The sequence below is a fragment of the Sus scrofa genome, chromosome 8 (genome assembly GCF_000003025.6).
Source record: "Sus scrofa isolate TJ Tabasco breed Duroc chromosome 8, Sscrofa11.1, whole genome shotgun sequence".
In the NCBI taxonomy this organism is placed as follows: Eukaryota; Metazoa; Chordata; class Mammalia; order Artiodactyla; family Suidae; genus Sus; species Sus scrofa.
In genome coordinates, this window is record NC_010450.4 from 116,744,372 (window position 1) to 116,762,789 (window position 18,418).

Here is an 18,418-nt window from a genome sequence, read left to right on the forward strand (position 1 = left end):
AGAGAAGGAATGCTCTGTGACTTCAGGAGGGGAACTCTGATGTCTTGAAGCCTGGGTCAAGGCTTGCTCTGGGAGAAGCCAGGATTCATGTAAGAAGGCTATCTACCATGAGACAGCCACGATGCCACTTGTGAGAAAAAGAAGCAATTTGGAGAGGCCTAGAGTGTGAGGGGCCATGTAGAGAGAGGTCAAGGAGCACTGAACACCTGGCACTGACTGAAGAAAGCCCCTGAGGTGTGGGTTCTCCAGTTTCAGCTGCCCCAGCTAGTATCACATGGATCAGAGAGAAACTCCCTGGAAGAAACTTTCCCATATTCCTAGACTCTAAATTGTGAGCAAAATATAGCCTTTGTTCTAACCCACTGCCTCTGGGGGCAATTTCATAGAAATAGCCCAGTAGCTTCTGGTGACCTAAAAATGGGGTTCCTACCTCTATCTCTGAGCTCATCCCCTTCCATTTTTCCTCTTCCTGACTGTTCAGCAGCCACACTGGCTTCTTTGAACATCAGGCGTTTGCTGGATCCTCTATTTGATCTCTGACCCCAAATCTTTTCATCATTTTCTCCTTCTTGCCATGGAGCTCAGGTGTCACCTTTTCCACTAGGTCACCACTCAGTTTAAATTCTCCTCACCTCCCCCACATCATTCTAGTTTGTCTCTATTCTTTGTCATTAACACTTATAGCTCTTTGAAATGATTCTGTTCATTTTTTTCCTCCTTACTGATACTTTCCCTAACTAGAATGTAAACTTTTGAGACCAGGGGTTTTACGTGCATTTTTCACAAATGTGTCCCTAGTGCCTTTTATATTCAACTTTTTTCCCTTAATGAATGCATGTAAAAATGCATCAAGTCTAAAGAATTTTGTTATTATTGCACCCTAAGAAACTAGTGCAAGAAACTACTGAGTGCTAGAAAAATACAGACTAGAATGTGCTTGGATATAAAGTACTAAGATGGAGAAAATTTGTATTTTCTAGAATTGTAGAGAATTAGAAATATCCCACAATATCAGGACCTTTAGGGCCACTTGGGTCCAAGTTGCCCATTTCCATGTTAGCATCTTCTCTAGAAAACTGACTGTTCAGTTGTATTGTTTTCTATACCGATCTTGACACCTGGCTCAACCTTCAGTTGTTTGACATCTGTCCTTCAGTAATAAAATGAAAAATAAGGTATTCTTTTTGACCTACTTATCCTTAATGCTATTGACCAAAAAATCTACGAGAATGGCAAATGTGTAAATCATTTGATGCCCAGGCACTGGCCCCCTTTGACAAAGGGAGAATGAACCCACGATCCAATTCAAGTGAATTTCTGTATTGTTTTACATTTAACACCCAGTGGTCACTTACGGCGTAGGTGGTTGCTAATCGATAGCATTTAGGCTAACCAAAGGAAGAGAGAACATAGCTTCAGCAATTTGTGGAAAGAGCATCTCGGCAGGGATTGAAGAGACAAGAAGTTTGATTTGACTTGATTTCAATAAACTTACTGGTGTGATAAGCCCTGTAATTGTCAGCATGTATCAGGAGAGCAAGTTTAATATATATTACTTTAGTACACATTTTAATACAGCAAGCTAGAGAAACTCACTGACTAGCAAGGAATTGAAATGGAAATCCAGGCTTTGAGATTCCTAGAATCTCTGAAACCATCTTGCATCTTTCTCTCCATCTGCCTGTCAACATGACTTTCTGAAATAACTAATCTCAAAGGAATATTTTAGAAAAAAAAAAATCATGTGGATGTGTTTCTTTCCCCCCCCTAATAAATGCCAATCTTAGGCAGTGTTTTTGTCAGGAGACTCTGTTCCAGCTTTAAAAGCCAAAAGAAAAATGAAAATGAGTACACCAAAATGTAATTTAAAATGCAAATACAGATTCTGCAGAAAAGCAGTAAAAGCTAATTGTAGTTTTTCTTCATGCTTGACTCTGTAGACAAAGTGTGTTGTTACCTTCCTCCAGCTGGGAATGCCCAGACCGCAGCTGCACTGCTACACTTTGACCTCTCAGATGAAATATATTCGACCTAAAACAAAAACAAAAACAAAAACAAACCAACAACATAAAATTCCAAGCCCCAGTCACAGAAATCAATAGGAGCTTAACCCTCAACAGTACCAGGTGGAAAAGGCAACCATATGTGACAGTACGGCTGTTAATTCACGAGAAATTCCCAGAATAGAAACAGCAGTTGCATGTAATAAAGAAAGGGCAGTGAATCTATATTCTCTAAGAGCTATATAGTATAGATTTCAAAAAAACCCAAAAACAAAAAAAAACCCTGAAATAAGGACCCCGTTTGTTTTCAACCTAGCAAAGCTGCACACATATTTCATACTTCAGTTACCTTGGAGTCGATTCTAAAATATGCAATTTTAACTTGTCTATTTTTCTTTCTGTCATACCTGGATATTAGTAGGCTCCATACTGTGCTGAACTTAGGTAAACATATTTGCAGCAAAACCTTGTTCACTCTTTTAAATCTTAGGATTTGCTTGTGAAAACGTATAAAATTGTTTGTGGATCCCATTTTTTTTTACTGGCCACCTCTTCCTTGAGTGGATGCGAGTTATGTAAATCAATCAGCATTTTGTCACACAGCATGAGTGGTCTCGCATACATGCATCAGAGAGCCTGCTCAAAGGTTTTGTAACGAGTCCAGGAGAAAGAAGGAATTTAGAAAATAAAATAACAACTGGGAAAAACCTGAGCCAGTCACAAAATTAGAATTTTGAGTTCTTTTAAATGACTCTAGGATTCAAGTGGGATCCATTCTCCACTATGAATGTTAAGTAGGACTGCAGACTCTGTGAACAAAACAAATTCTTAACTATCAAGACTTTATGGACTCAGTTAATAGGGCACAATTTGTTCTTGTGCCCTCTCTTGCCCTCTAGTGGGGGTGCTACTGCGCTAGAAAATGGGCAGGCAGAAGAAAGAAGAGAAAAGCTATGAGGTGATGAGTTGGAATAATTGCATTAAGCGTATCAAACGTGGTCGCTGGTGTCCACGCACGTGCCAAAGTCCAGAGGCTGTCAGGGCTTCTGGAGGAGAGAGGGGTGCAGAGAGAGTCTCTTGTACAGGTTTAGAGAGTGCAAGGGTTGGGGACCCCCAGCAATTGTATTACGTTGCTTTGTCCCTACCCTTCTTTCTCTTTCCCAGCTTTACCATCTGCGGTTATCCTTCCTGATAGCTCTCAACTTCTTTCATAATTCATACACTTACGGCAAAAGCAGAAACCTCTGTTTACCCCCATCAATTACCTTGCACAAGGAGTCACATCCACCTGTTTGCATATTTGATGTGCTGGGGTTGAGGAGGAAAAGGAGTCACAGCTTCTTGATGAACTGGGTGGAAGTATTGGTGTAACTACAAAAAAAGCAAGGTTTAAAGCAAGTGTGGCAGGTGTTCCTCACATATATGTGCCATTCTTAAAGGTACCAAGTGAGTCTCATTATGCTAGGGTTCCTCAGGCATAATGGCTTTCATTGTCTCTGTAATTAGTTGCTTTTAGTTCCAAAGATACTCTTTATTGCTGGTTTTTTTTTTTCCTTTAGGAAATTGGAGGAGGTTGGACTCAGAGGGCCTCTCCCTGGAAGCCTTATGCCTGAGTTTATCTGGGTGAAAACGGAGAAGACATTTTTTATAATACCACTCAGAAATACACTTTTTTCTTTTAGTAATTATTTGTGCATGAATATTGTAGTTTGTTTTACACAATGAAGACTGGAGGCATCCTTTAGTGCCTGTCCCGCAGAGGAGGAGGATGCACTCTAAGCCCATTTATTTCTTGGTGGACTGTTATAAACACGGTACATATGACATCACATTGGAAAAAAAAAGTCAAATGAATCAGGTGGTCTGGGAAATCCAAATGCAGGAGGATAACACATCAATCGAAAGAAGGAAAATGCCCAGGAAAATCCAGTTCAGGGCTAACGATGGTCAGGTCTATCTCTAACGGGTAGTTCAGTCCCTCTGTTTGTCTTTCTTGCCAGTGTCTCTCTGCATTAGTAGTTTCCACCTTTCCCAAACATGTGGGTGCTCCTCCCCTCCTCCACCCAAACCTAAGGTTTATCCCTCCTTTCCTCTTGCAGCCTGTTGTCATTATTTCTAAAGTGAGTCTGGCTGTTTGAGTAAAGAAAAAAAAGTCAATGATTTTGCTAAGCTGTATTGTGGTTGAATAAAAAAAGAGAGACTAATTTCCTTTCCTCTAATGACAGCTAAGGACAAATTTCTATCTAAAATAACTGATGGAGGGAGTTCCCCGGTGGTCTAGTGATTGACACTTGGTGCTTTCACCAGTGTGGCCAGGCTTCCATCCCTGGTCTGGGAACTGAGATCCCACATCAAGCTGCTGCACACCAGTGGCAAAAAAACCAAACCAAAACAAAATAAAATTACTAGTAGAATATGAGATCTTATTTCATTCAGAGTCACTGTGACTCTCAAATACATTTCCATTTTCTATGATTCTCTAAATTACTTACTCTTTATAATCCTTACCTCAGGGTATTCCTATTGATGGAAAATTGTTCCCTTTTGCAGCCTCTGTGGAATGACAACAACAACAACAATAATTAATAATAATAATAATAACTGCTACTATGAATAAGAGCAAACACTATAGTATTGTTGTGTTAGGAACTATTTCAAGTACAAGTTTATCCTCTAACAACCTTGTAGTATAGTTACTATTAATAGCTACATTTTACAAATGATGAAACTGGAGCACAGGTTGATTAATCTGATGAAGATCACACAGTCAGTAAGTCTGGAACTATGAGTCAAAAGGAAGTGGTGTCAATCTAGAATTAATGTTTTTAATCATAATGATATGTCATTTTTCTATAATTGCCAAAACTTGTCAGCTTCTATCACTGTGCTTGGTAGAGCAGCACTTCCCCTACTTGGTACCATGAGATGCCTTGAAATTGAAGTGCCAAGCAAAACATTCATTCTTTTAAGCCTCCAAGATTGCATGGCCATGCAGCATGTTAAACAGATCCCTAGATGTGAAGAAGGGTCTCTATGCCAAGGGGGCTTTGCACAGATGTCTGGATGGTCATAGGAGACCTGAGAGGGCTCAGCACATGCAGTGGGTCAGCCCTGGCTTCAGTTGCATGACCTCAGGCAAGATGTCTAATCTCTCTAAACCTCAGATTCCTCATCTATAAAAGAGAGAAAAAAATCGATCCTTCAGGTTGCTGGAGGCTATATTAGAAACTGAAACCTGTTATTGTGTTGTATGAATGGAGATTTTGCTAGAGTTTTAGAAGATAAAAATAATGGTAGACCCAAGTCACCACTTTTACATGTTAAAGTTTCAGCAAATAGAACACAAAGAACCTGTAGTAGCATAGAGGTATTGCTGTTGTTTTCACACTGTAAGTAGACAGGCAATGTGTAGGAAAAACACTTTTGTGAATCTTCTTTATTCACACACATGATGCCTCTGACACCAGATGTGTGATTTTTTTTTTTTTTCTTGTCCATACCAATTGATTCTGTGATACCAGCTGGGTGACATACAATTCAATTCAGCCCCTCCACTCTACCTGGAGTTAATGTCAAACCTCACAAACTAAGGGCTTAGTCACACAGGACTGCCCCCCACTTCAGACACCAATTGCAAGTCCCAGGTTGTCCTTAGCATTTTGGACCAAATAGTTCTAAATTGGGGTTTATATGCCCCCCTCCTTGAGTTCTATGATTTTCTAGAATAGCTCACAGAACTCAGATAAGCACTTACTTATGTTTAGATGTTATTATAGAATAACTACCTTTATTATGTAAAGGTTACGGAAAATCAGGGTGATGAAAAGATATGTAGAGTGAAGTCTGAAAGACTCATGAACACAGGAGCTTCTGTCCCCATGGAGTTGGACTGTGCCAGCCTGGTATATGGATGGGTTTAGCCCAGGAAGCTCAGCAAATGCTGTCATCTGGGGATTTCTATGGAGGCTTCATCACAGAGGCATGCTTAATCATTAACTCGGTCTCCAGCTTCCTCTGCCTTTACAAAGGATGAGGGTGAGGCTGAAAATTCCAAGCTTCTAATTATGGTTGGTTCTTTCTGAGACCAGTCCCCATCCTCAAGCCATCTAGGACCAAGAGTGGCCTCCTTACAACCAAATACATTCCTATAGCCCGGGAAATTCCAAGGGATTTTTAAGAGTTCTTTGTCAGGAACTGGGATTAAAAAACAAATAAACAAATGCAAATATTAGAACAAAAGATGCTCATAGTGCTTTTATCACTTAGGAAATTACCAGAGTTTTAGGAGCTCTGGGTCATGAACTGGCAGAAATAGAATATATATTTCTATTATTTCACTCACACCCAGAGGATGTCATCTTTGTACGTACCACATAGCAATCGTTTATTGACAGTAAATGTCAGTATTCCTGATTCTGTTAAGAACTGCCCTGGATTGTTAAAATGAAGACTTTAAAGATGTAACATGCAACCAAGATAGTTACCTATTCCTGTATCCATACCCTTCTTTCACCTTAGTAACACATGCAGGTATATTGCTGCCTGGAAACCCAAATCAAACAAATCTCTATTTCTCTTCTTCCTTTGCTGCTAGATATGACCATATGATTAAGTTTAGGTAAATGAAACCTAAGTGGAAATACTGTGTTGACATTATGGCAAGATAGTTGAAAGGGGACTGACTCGATGGGAGGAATCTTTTCTGTCCCTTTGCATTAACTCTCTCTTTTGCCTTCAGTGGGGCTACGATGATTAGAATTCCAGCATGAGCTCCATGGACAATGGGGTGGCCTTAAAAATGGAAGACGTGATTTAGGAGCAGATATATAGGAGTCCAGGTTTCGGATGATGTCATGATTTCCCTGTATTAGTCAGGAGCTGCCTCTTTCTAGACTACTTTAATGGTGAAAATATTAGAAAATCTAAAGAAATTCAAAACACTATTTTTATCTCTAATACTAAACTAATTTTTTGTTGTTGTTTTGGCTGTGGCCACAGCATGGGAAGTTCCTTGGGCCAGGAATCAAACCTGTGTCATTGCAGTGACCCAAGCTGCTGCAGTGACAACACCAGATCCTTAGCCTCTTGTTCCACAAGGGAACTCCTGACCAAACTAATCTTAATTCCCATCCCATAATACTAATTTTATCTTCAATTAAGCTGAATACCGTTCTCAACTTATAACAGTTCAATTAGGGATTTTTTGACTTTGTGATGGTGTGAAAGCAATATGCATTCAGGACATACTTTCGGTTTTGAATTTTGATCTCTTCCTTGGCTGGCAATGTTTGATAAGATCTTCTCTCATGGTGCTGACAGGGCAGTGAACCGCAGCTCTGAGTCAGCCATGTGATCAGGAGAGTAAACGACTGATACAACAACTACAACAATTCTGTCCCCTCACAACCATTCTGTTTCTCCTTTTTAGTACAATATTCAGTATGTTACGTGGGATGCTCAACACTCTTATGAAATAGGCTCTCTGTTAGGTGATTTTGCCTAACTAGGCTAAAACAAGTATTTTTGCATGTTTAAGGTAGGTTAGGCTACAATGTTCTGTAGGTCAGGTGTATCTAATACACTTTGGATTTATGATATTTTCAACCTACATAACCCCATTGTAAGTTGAGGACGATTTGCAGCCTTTTTTTTTTTTTTTTTTTTTTTTTTTTTTGTCTTTTTGCCTTTTCTAGGGCTGGCTCCCAAGGCATAAGGAGGTTCCCAAGCTAGGGGTCTAATTGGAGCTATAGCTGCCAGCCTACGCCAGAGCCACAGCAATACTAAATCCAAGCCACATCTGCGACCTACACCACAGCTCTGGCAACACCGGATCCTTAACCACTGAGCAAGGCCAGGGATGGAACCCGAAGCCTCATGGTTCCTAGTCGGATTCGTTAACTGCTGAGCCGCAATAGGAACTCCTGCAGCCATTTTTATAGAGTTACTTACATTGACCTGTGAAAATACATTGTTGTGGATTAGATTAAATTCAAGTCCGATTATCCTGAGAGAGCAAAAAAAAAAAAAGTCTTGATGTGGTTAATTTCATTATATGGTGCATGCTTTAGTTAAGAAGGCATTTATCTGCATTAATATTACTGAACTCAACATATATCTATTGTTGTTGTTATTGTTTTAGGCCCGCACCTGCAACATGTAGAAGTTTGCAGACCAGGGGTCAAAGGGGAGCTACAGCTGCCAAACTAGCCACAGCAATGCCAGATCTGAGCTGCATCTGCGACCTATACTCATGGCAATGCTGGATCCGTAATCCACTGAGCAAGGCCAGGGATCGAACCCACATCATTATGGATAATAGTTGGGTTCGTAGCTGCTGAGCCACAACAGGAACTCCTCTTCTACCATTTATCACACCAACACATGGGTTTCAGTAAAATGGCATCAGATAAATTAAATTCACTTTAATAACTTAATTTAATTATATCTGTAGTTTTGACTGTATCTAATGGATAGACATGGATAGATTAATTTTATTACTAATTTTATTTTTTTCAAGCATAAGAAGTTTATATTAAGTACTATGAAAAAAGAGGCTCCATAATGACCATTTTCCTTTAAAAGGGACGAGTGACTCAAATTTGAAAAAAAAAAAAAAAACAAACCACTTTTGAGTATAGCAAAAAGTACATTACTAGATTAGCTCAACATTAATCTGAAACTGTAGGTGGAGAGAATAGATACAGAAACTAGCTGGAAGAGTCTTTTCTGACAGCTGTAGGCGTTTAAACCTTTACATTGCTTCCTGCCCCAAATCAACAGTTATTTTTGTCTGACTTACAAGAAATCTATATTATTACTTTAGTTTAAGCAGACTAACTCTTATATGACCTAGAAGTGTTTCCTTCCTAGTACTAATAATTTTTGAAATTGTACCCTTTAGCTTTATCTAAATGTCCTTCATTTTAAAATTGTCCCCTTTATCTTCATATAAATGTCCTTCTTTTCCAGCTGTATTTGGGCTCATCCAGTCTATGTTGTCCTCAATTCCAGAGCTATTTCTCTAGTAAGAAACAAAAACACAGCTTGGAGTTCCCATTGTGGCTCAGTAGGTTAAGAACCTGACTAGCATCCATGAGGATGCAGGTTTATCTCTGGCCTCACTCAATGAGTTAAGAATCCAGCATTGCTGTGAGCCAAGGCGTAGGTTGCAGATGTGGCTCGGATCCTGCATTGCTGTGGCTGTGACTTAGGTTGGCAGTTGCAGCTCTGATTTTTAGGTGTAGCCCTAAAAATAAAAAACCCACACATCTTGATTAGTCATACATGGGTGTTATGATGTTATTATTATATTGGCAGACATAACCATATTAAAATAATTAGGACTCGGCATCAATGGCAGGGAAGGACTGCTTGTTTTTTTCATGCTTTAAAGCATGAAGTGCAGGAATGGAGGAAACACACTGACCTTCAGGGAAAACTTGACAGTCTTTATAACTTTGCTAGAAGGAATGATGTAAAACATGGTAGAATAAACACTGACTTTGCAAGAAGACAGTCCTGTGTTTGAAGCTCTGCTGCCTAACACTGTATGTCTGTTGGTCGGTAATTTGCCCTCTCTGAATCTTAGATTCCTTCCAGGTAAAATGGGGATAATAACACTTACCTTGGAGGATTTTTGGGAGGCTGATGGTCATATTGACTTACAAGAAGATGCTAATACAATATTTGGACCATAATAGGTGTTCAAGTCTTGGCTGTTATTATTACCAGTTTAGATTGTGACTCTTTAATATTATAATAAAGCTGTGCAGCCAGGGCCTACAGGTCTCAAAAGATGATAGAAGCAAAAAATTGAGAAACAGAGAACAAAGTTCTTACTAAGGTGCTATGGTCTGAATGTCTGAGCCCCCTAGAAGCTCACATGTTCAAATCCTAACGCCCAATGTGATGGTATTAGGAGGTGGGGCCTTTGGGAGATGCTTAGGTCATGAGGGTGGGTTAGTGAGCAGGAATGGAATTAGTGCTCTTATGAAAGAGACCCCACAGAACTCTCTAGCCCCTTCCACCACATGAGGACACAGTGAAAAGATGCCATTTATGAACCAGGAAGTGGGACAAACATCTCACCAGATACCAGATCAGCCGGTACCTCGATCTTGGACATCTCGAACTCCAGAGCTGTGAGAAAAGGATTTCTGTTGTTTATAAGTTACTCAGTTAAAAGTGTCTTGTTATAGCAGTCTGCATAGACTAAGACAACGGAGAATCCATTGAAGTCCTCACCAAATTCTGGTCACTGTTTTCAAGGGAGGATTCCTGCCTTTTTACTCTGTGTGCATTCCAGGCCATGGCAATGCTTTCACTAACTTGGCTCCTTATAATACAAGACTGTGATTTAAAAAAAAATACTACTAATTCACTCCCAATTGCGGCTTATAACTTGGGTTGTTGTTAAAAATATTGAATAACCAAGTAGCAAGGGCACCTGTGTCCCACGCTGAAACTGATAGCCCCATATCAGCCCCCACTTCCTGTCACGAGCAGTCACAATGAACTTGGACTGTGCCAATGTGTACTTTCTAACTAACTAAACAGATGTTTTTATATATCAGGAAATGCATGAATTAGAAGGAAAGTGATTTTAACTATGTGCTTCACCACTCACTGTGAGTTGCTGGGAGAAATATACTCTGAAATGCATACAATTTTGCTTGGTTTTTACTTTCAAAAATATTGCTTTCCTTTTCCTATCAACATGAAAAAGTTCCCAAGTCCTTAACAAATAGAATAAGTGAAATTTTAGTCCTGCACCTCAAAGAGTCTTCACATGGTATGTGGAACTTTTCCAGCATGTGCAGCAAGCAGTTTTTAAGATACTTGGCAACTTTTGCTTTGCCAAACATTTAACTTAAAAAATTAACAGGAGACAAAGAGTCACCAAATAGCTAACATTTCAATGTATTTTCCAGATCAGCAATAATTTAAGTAGAGGTGGACTGGGCAGCTTTTAAAAACATTAAGATGTGGACTTGTGTCTAAAGTTTAAGTTGGAGATATGATAAGTTGGTCTGGGAAGGTCCTAAGAGTCCTTTAGTCCCCAGGCTGAAGAGCGTTTTTTAACGACTCATACTGTTGGCAATGGAATGGAAAGCAATGAAGGAAGGCAAAGCCCCTTGTTGAGGAGGAGGCTCCTCATGGCATTTCTGAAGACAAGTCAGGTTTGTCCAGATCCCTTGGCTGGTAGGAATCGTGGGGAGTTTGCTCATTGCTGGTGTTGTGGTCTTCAGATTCTGTTTCTCCACTGAAAACCAAAAGGAAGCTATAAACCTGGGTTGGTTGTGTATGTTAAACCTTTCAAGGGGCGTTAGACCACAAAAGAACAACCCCAAACTCCACAGAGGATAATATTTTAGGAAGAGTCGATGCTGGTACAATGCAGTCTTCCCATTTCATGTATATGGGCAATGCTTTAAAGGTATCCAGAACCTCTGCATTCATAGCCTGTTGACTGGATCGCAGTAGCAGAGCTCTTGGGAGGCTGATTCCCCACCTGAAACTAAAGGTCCAGCCAGAGCTGCCTTTTCTCTGCCAGTACAGTGAGTTAATCACAGAATAACTGGCAGAATTCAGCTCTGGGTCAGTTGTCAGTATAAACTATTACCATGTCTGTGAGGGGTCATATGAACTGCCTATTTGTATATTTGGTAAATATGCTATGTGGACAGCATTAGCTGGTATAAACTGAACTGCACTTGTGCCAAGAAAATAGCTACACACAGGAGAGACGTGTTGGCTTTTTTCTGCTGCTTGTCAGATTGTGTGAACTCTGGCAGGAGCCAAATCCCAGGGTGGAGACTGGGTTCTTTGGCCCACTGGCTGTGTTGGGCAGCTTCACAGGGTGTGTGAGGCGATTCCAACTGGCAAACGGCCCCTTCCTTTTAATAAAGCCATTGGCACCTCCTTGGGGAAGAAACAGAAATGGGAAAGAGCTAGTTTTCACTATGCACAAAAGATGTCACACCAATATCTTTATAAAAATATCTTCAGCTGAATGTATCTGAGAAGATCAACTTGTATTGCAGAACAAAGTCTAAATCTTTATCATCATCATCATCATCAGGAAAGTATAGAGAATAGAATTAAACAGTACCCCCAAAGTCTCCCAGGCTCCCAGAGCAGAACAGTTATGACTTGGCATCTTTGCTGCTGGAACATCTTAGAAGCAGGTAAAATGCCAAATGAACACATGTGAACAAGAACACTCAGCAAGGAGGAAATGTTGATCAGTGAGTATCACATCTAACTGTAGGTAGGAAGGAACTGGCTCCATCTGCTCCATGGACGGAGCCATCCGGGCTGCAAGAGAGCAGGTCGCCACTGGTGCAGAAAGCTGAGGAAAAAGATGTATGCTTTAGTGAAGCCTGGGGAAGAAGCATTTCCCACTGTATAAGTTTGTTTTGCCCAGCCACCATCAGGGAGGAGGGCAACATTGTAAATCAAATCTGTGTGCTCTGCTTCTCATCACACATTGATTATTCTTCTCCTGGGCAAGTGGGGGAGAGTGGCTAATGGTCTGAATGCCTTTTGTGTGTATATTATCCATGAAGACAGCATACTTTATTTGATAGTTCATAAATTTGTAGATACCATGAGGGGGAAAGGAAGTTCCATGTGTGCCAAGAGCAGACAGCTTGGTTTGTTTCCAACTCTTTGGTATCCTAATATCTCTGCAGGGTGCTTTTTTTCTTTCTTTTTCTTTAAAATGCAGCTGTATTGAGGTATAAGTTATATACATTAAACAGTGCATACATAAAGCGTGTAATTGATGTTTGTATATATGTTTACGTCCACAAAACTATCACTGCAGTTGAGGTAATTAACATGTCCATCACTTCCAACAGCTTTCCACGTGTTCCTTTGTAATTCCTTCCCTCTTTCACCACCCCCACCCCTTTCCCCCTCACCAGGGCAACCACTGATCTGCTTTTTGTTACCTACAGATTACCTTGCATTTTCTAGAATTTCATCTAAATAGAGTTATACAGTATGTGCTTTTTTGGTTTTTGTCAATTTCTTTCACTCATTACACTTTTTTCGAGAGTCACCTGTATTGCCCTGGTGTCAGTAGTTCATTCTTGTGTATTACAGAGTGGTATTCTGTCATAATGGATAAAGGACCATTTGTTTACCCATCCACATGTTGGTGATATTTGAATTGTTTCTTACTTTTTGCTATTACAAATAGTGCTGTATGAACATTCGCATATAAGTCTCTGTGTCAGATGCTTTCATTTCTCTGAGGTAAAAATCTAGGATTGGGATGATTGAATCATATGGTAGGTGTATGTTAATTTAAGAAACTTTTCTACATTGTTTTCCAAAATGCTTATACCATTTTCCTTTTCCATTAGCAGAGCATGAGGGTCCCAGTTTTTCCACATTGTTACAGACATTTGATATCATAAGTTTTAAAATTTCATTCATTCCAAGGCACGTGCAGAGTTATCTCATTGTGGCTTTGATTTGCATTCTTTTACTGATTAATGATGACAAATATCTTTTCATCTGTCTGTTAATTTGCAATGTGTATGACTTCTTTGGGGAGGTATCTGTTCAGGTTTTTTTAAATATAATTTTTTTTCCATTATAGCTGGTTTACAGTATTCTGTCAATTTTCTACTGTACAGCATGATGACCCAGTTAAACATACATGTATACATTCTTTTTTCTCACATTATCATGCTCCATTATAAGTGACCAGACATAGTTCCCAGTGCTATACAGCAGGATCTCATTTCTAACCCATTCCAAAGGCAACAGTCTGCATCTATTAACCCCAAGCTCCTAATCCATCCCACTCCCTCCCCCTCCCCCATGGCAACCACAAGTCTATTCTCCAAGTCCATGATTTTCTTTTCTCTGGAAAGTTTCATTTTTTGCCATTAATTTTTTTCTTTGAGTTTTGAAAGCTTTTTTTTTGTCTTTTCTGGGGCTGCACCTGTGGTATATGGAGGTTCCCAGGCTAGGGGTGGAATGGGAGCTGTAACTGCCAGCCTACGCCAGAGCTACAGCAACACCAGATCCGAGCTGCATCTGCGACCTACACCACAGCTCACAGCAATGCTGGATCCTTAAGCCACTGAGCAAGGTCAGGGATCGAACCTGCAACCTCATGGTTCCTAGTCGGATTCGTTAACCACTGAGCCATGTCGGGAACTCCTGAAAGCTCTTTATATATTTTTTAAACAACTCTTTCATCAAACATATAATTTGCAATTATTTTTTTCCCTAGTCTGTGACTTTCTTTTTCGCTCTCTTAATAGTGTTTTTAAAAGAGCACATGTTTAATTTCAGTGAAGTCCAATTTTTCATTTTGTTTTTATGGATCTTGCTTTTGGTGTAACACTGAGAAGTCTTTGCCTAAGTCAAGGTCCCAGAGATTTTCTCCTGCATTCCCATCTCTTTCTCTTCCTTTTCATTCTTTGGTGCCAGGAGCAGAAGTGGCAGAGCTGGTTACTAGATGTTAAGAGATTCCTGTTTTCTGTATTGAATAGCTCTGTGCCATGCAGCTACTTGCCATTTGGTTCTGAAGCATTAGAAAGAGTGTGGGTGCAGGAACTCTGAAAACTTACTATGAAACCTCACATTCCAATGAGAAAAAAAGTCACTAATTGCTTTTAGAGAACTTGGCAAGGGGATTTCGAGGTACTCGGTGTTTGTAAGAAAAAGCAAAAAAGCAATTTTTTATGGTATTTGAAATGTTAACCAGTGGCGTTTATTATTTAGCAAAACTGGGAAATGGGAAGAACTTCCTTGGCATTTTAATCTTTAAAATATAATTAAGATACTCTTCTTTCCATTTGTGCTTTTCTCCCTAATTTGGTTTGAATATTTCTGGAATGTGAGCTTAGCTAGTGGCTCAAAATAAACAATAAAAAATACTGAATGAACTGTTCTAACAACTTGAACATGATAACAATGCAGGTTTCAATGGTCCATTTGGCCACAATTTTTGAAAATATTTCCCATGAATCGTAATTCTAGTATGAGCTCTATTTACTGAAATTGCTTCAATTTAAGGCAGACTCTATATGTTTTCCTAAACATCCTGGTGTTTTAAGTCTTCAATATAGAAATAAAATTCCTCCTTGAAGCCACCTATTTATTTATTCTCTTGTTCATTCATTCATTCATTTGTTGCACCTGCAAATGCAGAAGTTCTGGACCAGGAGTCAAACCCATGCCACAGCAGTGACAATGCCGGATCCTTAACTTCTAGGCCTCTAGGGAACTCCAAAGCCACCTTTTAAAAACCAAACCTCATACTGTGAAAAAAAATATTTGAAAAGTTTCCATTTAACTAGTTCAATTCTTTAAAGCAGATAATCATGCCATTGCGATTGTTTTACTGGATATTTGTTCTGATGTTATTACAGATATTGCTCATTACTTTGGGGACGTTTGAGATCGTTTTGCAGAAGACATGGATGCTCTGCATTCCAAAGTTTAGATTTAAATTTTGCATTCTCTGCACTGAGGAGAATGTCTATCACTCAAGCTGCTTAAAGTAGTTTAAAATGCAATCAGTAAAGTTGTTTTGCATTGGCAGTGTTCAGGCTGGCTGAAGAGTTTGGAAATGCCTGTATAAGAGGGAGGGATAGAGGGTTGAATTGAGTTGGATTTCTCACCATGGGTCACCACTAGAGCAACCATGAACAATTTAAACAAGGATAATTTTTTTAAAGCAAAACTGTACAAGTAGGGTTTCTTACCTCTAGGCAGGCAACGGAGATGGCTGGGCTCATACATTTTTGGCAACTGATATGTTGATCAGACCATTTCCACTGAAGTGAGCTTAATACTATTATCATTTGTGGAGTTCCAACTGATTTCTGAAACATTTATTAAACTTTAAAAAGTGCTTCCAGACTCAATTCAAAATAATTTTTTTTTTTTTGTCTTTTTAGGGCCGCACACATGGCATATGGAAGTTGTCAGAGTAGGGGTCTAATCGGAGCTGTAGCTGCTGCCTTACGCGACAGCCACGGTAACACCAGATCTGAGCCGTGTCTGCAACCTACACCACAGCTCACGGCTGGATCCTTGACTTGCTGAGTGAAGCCAGGAATTGAACCTGCAACCTCATGGTTCCTAGTCAGATTTGTTTCTGCTGCGCCATGATGAGAACTCCCTCAAAATAATTTTTTGATTCAATATACATATACCCACAAAGAGCCAATCTTTTTATTGATTTGACTTGGATTATATCATGTCCAGTTTTCCTTATAGAGTTAGTATTTTGATGGCTAAACAATAATAGAAATGAAATCTGCCAGAAGTTGTGATGCATTCAGTGAACTTTTCAAAATTTGACTTTTCCTCTTTGGGGGAAAATAATAACCAAAACTTTCGTTGGCCAAAAAGCTGTTAATTAGTTATCAGCTTGTAACTTTCAAAACTAGAGAGAATAACTTGTTTGCACCACTGGGACATAACTGCATCACATAGCAGCGGGAAGAAATGGAGCTCTTCTCTAGTTTCTGAATCTGAAAGTAGCACTATTATCAAATGGGAATTATAATTGTGAAGTAATAGCAAATGTGTCAAAGCACTTGTCTATTCTAATTTTTATTATAATAGTCTGCATTTTTTCTTTTCCAAACTTCTTTTACATTAATTATCTTACTGAGCTCTAACAACTACCATTACTATGCGCAATAGACAAAATAGAAACAGGAAAGTTAGTTGGCACAGGTAGCATTGCCAGTTAGCAGGGAAAGCAGGATAAGAACAGTCTTTCCCTGATATTTTTCCTCTAGAAACTGATGCCATTTTTTTCTTTCTTTCTTTTTTTTTTTTTTTTTTAAGCACGTCTTTCTCTTAGAGGAGTAGCCAAGTATATGCAACTCTGCTTCTGTTCATGTCTGTCAGTAGGTAAGAGTAAGGAATAAAAGCCAATGAACTTGGTGGCAGAAAAAGGGAAAGACTATTAAGAGAGTGAAAAAGAAAGTCACAGACTAGGAAAAAAAATTGCAAATTATATGTTTGATGAAGGAGTTGTTTAAAAAATATATAAAGATCTTTCAAAACTCATAGAAAAAAAAATTTAAATGGCAAAAAATTTGAAGAGACACCTCTCCAAAGAAGTCATACAGATAGTAAATTAACAAACAAATGAAAAGATATTTAGCATCATTATCAATAAGCGAATGCAAATCAAAGCCACAATGAAATACCACTGCACGTGCCTTGGACTGAACGAAATTTTAAAACATCTAGCCACCCACTATCCTATTTATGGAAAACCTGCAAGTTCTGCATCCCACATTTTAGGTTTAAGACTTAGGTGCTGCCCTGAGTGTATTTCTCACCAAAACTTCTTTCAAGCAATCTAAGAGATTCCAAAGAGGAGGCCCCTCTACATAGCATGGCCATACCCCAGGGTCTGCTTCTGAGCCAAAATATGTTTCTGCATGCAAATGGGGAGCTCATGTCCTGATTGAAAAATGAATACAACTAAATGCCTGTGACATGTGGAGGATGGCAGGGACAGGAGCTGAAGGGAAATTCTTCAGCATGCCTGGTGGTGTTTGCTGAAATTGCAAGGGTATCTGTGCTACATGCCATGTGACTTCACGAGACTCCCAAGAGAAACAAGAAGTAACAGGAAGATGTTCATTATTCCTCAAGAAAAGGAGTATAGCCCTTTATTTATTTTCATGAACCCTAGGATGACACAGAAGATATTAGTCTATCTTAGAAATTTCCTTGCCTGTGATATACCTCAAAAGGAGTATCACATTTTTTTTAGTTCAAAATGTCTTTTTTGAGCTTTCTATCTATTTCAGATGACAAAAGAAATGGCCCTGATTTTAGCCTGTATAATATTTTAATGAATGGCTGATTTATCAGGACATTGTTATAATGAAATACTGACTTTCTTTGAAAACAAGACAGCACAGAGTTCATTCTGGTTTTCTCCAACATGTTACCACACTTTAGTGAAAAAGTGTTATTTCCACCTCTACAAACCCAGTGACTCTCACAGTTGGTTTAAGGCTGAGTGGACAACGATCCTTGTTTTGGACTCTGCTTCTTAGGTAGCGGCACCTTGATAACAGTATAGTGAATTGCTGTCTCCCCATATGTGGTGATGTAAAAATATGCCTGTCTCCAGCTAAGTAGTCCTCATGTGACCTGAGCCAGGCCAACCAGACTCTCTCCTGGGACTTTGAATCATGAGAGAATGACACAGCAATGAAAAGTAACCTTTGTGTAAATGTGTTCCAGTGGTGGCATCTTGACAATAGTGTCTGGAGTTCCTACTACACACCTCTGCTGTTTTTTGCCTTTTAAAAAAAATGATCCCACTTTTTCAGTCTCAGAGCATTTCTGTGAGCTACCCCACATACTTTTATCTGGAAAGGGGTGGGAATTTTTAAGGGTAGAGGGTG